At 42.6% G+C, this 5,828-nt stretch overlaps 1 long non-coding RNA gene across 1 annotated transcript; it reads right to left on the bottom strand.

The window, feature by feature from the left end:
- Positions 1–3,804: 3,804 nt before the first annotated feature.
- On the bottom strand, positions 3,805–4,880 carry LOC309507890. The gene is made up of 3 exons (XR_014209286.1): positions 4,563–4,880; positions 4,293–4,320; positions 3,805–4,139 (listed from the first exon to the last, which is right to left on the bottom strand). It is a non-coding gene; the product is annotated as an uncharacterized lncRNA (long non-coding RNA).
- Between the last annotated feature and the right edge of the window lie 948 nt (positions 4,881–5,828).

Genomic DNA, 5,828 nt, shown 5'->3' with positions numbered 1-5,828 from the left:
AGTAGTCTGGGTTTTCCCAGGCTAGGAAAGTACACGTCTGACAAGTAAATTTTATTGAAGAAAAATGTAAACAGATCAAACCTTAAACAAAGTGCAAATGTATGTACTGCAAAAAATTTATATAAATAAAGAAAATATAAAGACATATATATAAACACAAATTTACAAGTAAAAAATGTACACCAAGCAAACTTTAAATGTTGTGCAAATGTATGTAGTGCAAAAAAAATATATATAAAAAAATATAAATAAGACATATATAAACAAATTTAAAAGTAAAAAATGTACACTAAGCAAACTTTAAATTTAAACGTTGTGCACAAACGTATGTAGTATAAAAATTATTCACAGAAAAACAAGTAAAAAAAAAAAAACTATTTCCGTGAAGTATGGACTTGGGAGGTTTTAGTCGGGCAGAGAGTTCTGTTCTTGCCGGCCACTCATCGCCTGTACAAGCATCCCCATGACGTTGAGGAAGGCTTGATTGAATGCAGCCGTTTGTGCATTTTCCTCCGTCCTTAAGGCCACTTCCTGTTCCCTCGCTTGCCGGGCCTCATCGATTGCCATCTGCAAATGGAGCTCCCTCTGTGCCCGGTTCAGTTCCTGCTGTTGAATATCAGCCACCTGCATCTCTCTTAAAACAGCAAGATGCTCCTGATGGGACGCGGAGGTTCTAGATGGCCTGCCACAGGCAGTGGTAGATACCATCTCTTCAGCTAGAGCCCCCTCTACGAGGCGCCTCTATGTTCTGAAGTGGAACCTGTTCGTCGGCTGGTGTTCTTCCCACGGGGAGAACCCACGAACTTGCCCGATCAGAGTCGTGCTCTCCTTCCTGCAGGACGGGTTGGAGCGAAGGCTGTCTCCCTCCACCCTCAAAGTGTATGTTGCTGCAATAGCCGCACATCATGATGTAGTTGAAGGTAAGTCCGTGGGGAAGCACGACCTGGTCATCAGATTCCTCAAGGGTGCCAGGAGGCTAAATCCACCTCGCAATTTGCACCCTGTACCCTCTTGGGACTTAACTTTAGTGCTTAGAGCACTCCAAAGTCCTCCTTTTGAGCCTTTGATGACAGTTGAGCTTAATATCCTGTCCATTAAGACAGCGCTCCTGTTAGCATTGGCTTCCTTCAAGAGGGTAGGAGATCTGCAGGCTTTTTCGGTCGACGAATCGTGCCTAGAGTTCGGGCCTGGCCTGTCTCATGTTATATTGAGACCCCGGCTCGGATATGTGCCCAAGGTTCCTACCACTCCCTTCGCGGACCAGGTGGTGAACCTGCAAGCGCTGCCCCAGGAGGAGGCAGACCCAGCCCTAGCTTTTCTCTGTCCCGTCCGGGCCCTCCGGGTTTATATAGACAGAACGCAAAGCTTCAGGGCCTCAGATCAGCTCTTTGTTTGTTATGGAGGCCAGCAGAAGGGGAAGGCTGTCTCCAAGCAGAGGTTAGCCCACTGGCTAGTGGATGCTATCACCAGGGCTTATGAGTCCCAGGGTGAGCCCTGCCCTCCCAGGTTGCGGGCTCACTCCACTAGGAGTGTTGCTGCTTCCTGGGCTCTGGCACAAGGCGCCTCGCTAACAGACATTTGTAGAGCTGCGGGCTGGGCGACACCGAACACGTTCGCTAGGTTTTATAGCCTACGTGTGGAACCTGTTTCCTCCCGAGTACTTGCTACGGCCAGTAATTAGAGGGAATAGGTGTGTCGGCTTGCGACGCCATTCCATGAGCGGATACGTGCGTCTTTTTGCTCCGTTGGTTACCCAACAAACGGCTAACCTCGTGAGTTCCTCCATCACCCCCTCCGGTGCCAGACGTTGTGGACCGCCCGGCACCAGGTCTGCTACCTTCAGTAAGGAGTTGCTAGTAGACTGGGTGCCTTTTCCAGTGGTCCCTGCGGTGACCCATGATTGCCACGTGCAGTTCAGCCGTGTCTTCCCCTTGACAGACTCATTCTGTCGTCCCTGTTGAGTACGCTCCTCACTCCTCCGGACTGGGACTACCTTCAAGGACTTTCATATGTTTCACTACCCTACGTGGTTAGTACATGTGTGTATTTGAGGGCCTTCCTCTAGGCTGCCTCAGCTTCCGCAGCGTTCCCCCCCCTATTATTATTTTCCTTGGGGATGGGCACGCTTTCCCAGTGTTATCCAACATCCACTGATTGGGTCTTGCGGAACAGCAGTGTGATTCCCTAGCTAGCTCCCGCAAAAATTTCTGGAAACTGCTGCAGGGTAGCTTAGCTGGGCGCTGGAAGGGGCCAGCACCATGGCGTTTTGGTAGGGATCCCAGTTCGTCAGGGGAACTCCCCCGACGAGGCGTCGGAGTTCCCTGCTGACGAAAGGGAACGTCTCGGTTACGTATGGTAACCCTCGTTCCCTGAGTCCAGGGAACGGAGACGCCTCGTCCCGTCGCCATGTTGCTGTACCTTCGCGGAGGACTGGACACTGTTCGGCTCCTCAGCGAAAAGCATTGCGCAATGTTTACTTCCGCCTTTTATACCCGCGCTGGTAGGCGGGCCGCGGAATGCAAATATTGCATGCCAATTCAGTTTCTCTTTCATTGGCTCATTGTTAACTCTCTCGAAGGCAATTGGCTCCCTAGCGTGATCCCAATTCGTCAGGGGAACTCCCCCGACGAGGCGTCTCCGTTCCCTGGACTCAGGGAACGAGGGTTACCATACGTAGCCGAGACGTTTTTGGCTGCGGATTCGGGTGACCGAGCTCATCCACTTACTCTAAAGCAGTCAGACTCTGCCGGGCGATAACAGCTCGGGGTGAAAACGGCTAACGTGGTTTATCAAGTTAGTGGTATTACCTCCTGCATATTCTATTTGTGCGTGACATGAGCGTACACAGCGCGTGTCTTCTGCAGGTCGTGCTTACCACGTTGTTCATAAAAGCCGAAATGTGCCCAGATGTTGGCTTTTAAAGTAGTTGGAGCATTTTTAATTTTCTCTCACTCGCGTCTCACCTCCCTCTGCCATTGTATGCTACCGCAACAAAGCACGTACGCGACAAATGACGTAAGAAAAGCGTCAGTACATTATAACCGGTTATGGTCTATTACTGAACCGATACCGAATCGTCCTCGTCTGCATCGCGATGCATCGTAGAAACGATTAATTTTGACACCCCTAATGGCTGGGCACTTGTATGACACATCAAGGATATTAAGAGGCTAAAAGCAGGTTTAAACATTGCCCCATTGAAGTCAACAGGGTGCAAATTTTTAAAAGAGGATAACACGGTGTAGGCAACACCAATTTTTGTCGTTGTTCTCTGTATTGACAGCACTCCAAATTTTAAGAAAATGAGCTCAATGTTAAAATTGACCCGAGTTCTCCTTTAAGGTTGCACTAGTTACATGGATTATTTAAACAATGTTTTTACTAGCTTTCTGGGCCTTAAAAGTTGCAAAGACGTTGCTGTCTATGGGTGGTTCAGAAACCTCTCAGATTTCATCAAAAATATCTTAATTTGTCTTACAGGTTTGGAACGACATGAGGGTGAGTAATTAATGACAGAATTTTCACTAATCCTTCAACTGAAAACAACTTGCACTGACATATCTTAAAATATATGACTGCCACTGTTTTATCTCAAGATGCACACCAGTAATGTTTTTTTTTTTTATGATACATTATTATAAAAGCTGCTTAAATACCCTAATTTTATTAAGGCCTAGACCTGGCTTAAGCTAAGCCCTGTATGGAAACCAGGGCCATATTGTTCATACCAGTAGTCAACATAATAAATACTGTCAAGTCAAGGTTAGTGACACAATTCAGTCTAATATATATATATATAAAAACACTAATTAAGAAAAACATATTTTGCAGTGGGGTGAGTAAATGATGGCTTTTCATTTTAGGTTTCATCTACCCCTTTAATGTTTACATACCAGGAAATAAGTCGTGGACTTTCTGGCAAATGTAGATTGCTGGACATCAGCGACGCAAATTCCTGAAACAATTTTTAAAAAGGACAGCACAACCTTGATCAACAGAACCAAAACATAAAACATATTACAAATTAATGAGATTTGCTTAATAATCTCTACTTATCTGCTTGAAGGATAACACCGTCTAACTTCTTTGAATTAGGGAGTAGTTGTAGGACCATGGGATGGCAATCAGGAATAGGCCCACTACATTTGAAAACAGCATTAGGAACATGGATTTTCATGTGCTAGCAAAATTCTGACAACGATTCAAAAGTACGATCACAGACCTGACAGAATTTGACAGCATTTTTTTTTACCACATAGACTATAACTGTAAGACTACTTAAAAGCACTCACATTAACAATGGCCATCAGATTACAAAGCCTAAAACGAAAAAAATATATATCAAATGCACGTCATGCAAATAGCATGGTAAAGGTTGCCTATTATATGAAATGTCGAAGTTAACGTTACTTGGTAAACAGGTGAACAGAGTCAGTGAATTGCTTGCGCGGCCACGGTAGTAAACCGCGTTCGCAAAATCAAACCAAATAACGTTACGTGAAAACAATGTAGAAATGCGAACGCAAAAAAAATAAATAATAATAACTTATATATTGGCTTACCGTATCACTCAGTTGAACAATTCTCCATCTTCTCAAACTCTAAATCCCACTTATCGTCACGCGCAGATTATTCAATGACAAATTCTTCCATCCGTCCTCAGGTAGCTGCTACCTTTAACGTCGTCCATTTTCTGCTGCGTCACAGGCAACTAATGTTTGAAACATGAACCGAACCGAACCTCAAAAAAGCTTTAAAATTGCTCACAGATTCGCAGACATTGTTTATCTTGATAACAGGAATGATTATTTGTTCAGTTGAATCCCGCTGACAAAACAAGTTTGCCTGTTGTAGCTGCCTAACGTTACTGTCTGCTCGCATGACGCATCACATTTGAACTGAATTGAGCGCGAAATAAATCAATCCCACAATGCAATGCCCTTTCAGTCAGTATGAGGGTATGATCCTATATAACGAATTTATCAGGACGAAAACAGAAATGTGCTGTATATTTACAGCTGTTCTGTAAAAGATACAGCTTAATACTGTATTATGGAAATACAGTACAATTCTGTAAGAAATTCGTTGTAAATTTACAGTAAAGGGTTACAGTGTATGTTTACATACATTTATTAAATATGTGGAAAACAAATATGTATGTCACATATTTATAATTAATGTTGTCCATATATGCGAGAAACCAATACTATACTGTAATATATGCAGATATATGGTATCATATATGGATGAACTCAAATATTTTCTTCACATGTTTGTTCATATATGTTGCAGGCATATATTGTGTTCTCAGATAAGTCAAATATATGTATAGATATATGTTGCAGGCATATATTGTGTTCTCAGATAAGTCAAATATATGTATAGATATATGTCATGCTATTTAAAATATAAGTACATATATGGCCATATATTACATTTTTGTATGGGTGTATAAGTTACTATACAAACCAAAGGACAGGCAATGATTTTCGGGCTACAGATGGCAGAAATAATGCTTGTCTCTTCTGTTTTTGTTGCAAAGATCTACTTATGATCTACTTATGATAATAATAGTAATTTAAATAAAAAATAAAAATCTAAATAATATAATTTTATATATATGATGACTTCAGATGCAAAAGCCTCTAAGTACCATCTGAAATTTTCTTCTAAAAGAGCATTTTTATCAAGCTTGTATGTTTATGTTCAGTTATTTCACTTAAATGGCAATGAAAAGTACCTATTAATTGTCATTAAAGTGAAATTACTGAACTTAAATATACAAGCTTGCAGGGCTGGACTGGGACAAAAAATCGGCCCGGGCATTT

Source organism: Leuciscus leuciscus, assembly GCF_965113295.1.
Source record: "Leuciscus leuciscus genome assembly, chromosome: 10".
NCBI classification, from domain to species: Eukaryota; Metazoa; Chordata; class Actinopteri; order Cypriniformes; family Leuciscidae; genus Leuciscus; species Leuciscus leuciscus.
This window is presented reverse-complemented; position numbering and strand designations above follow the sequence as displayed.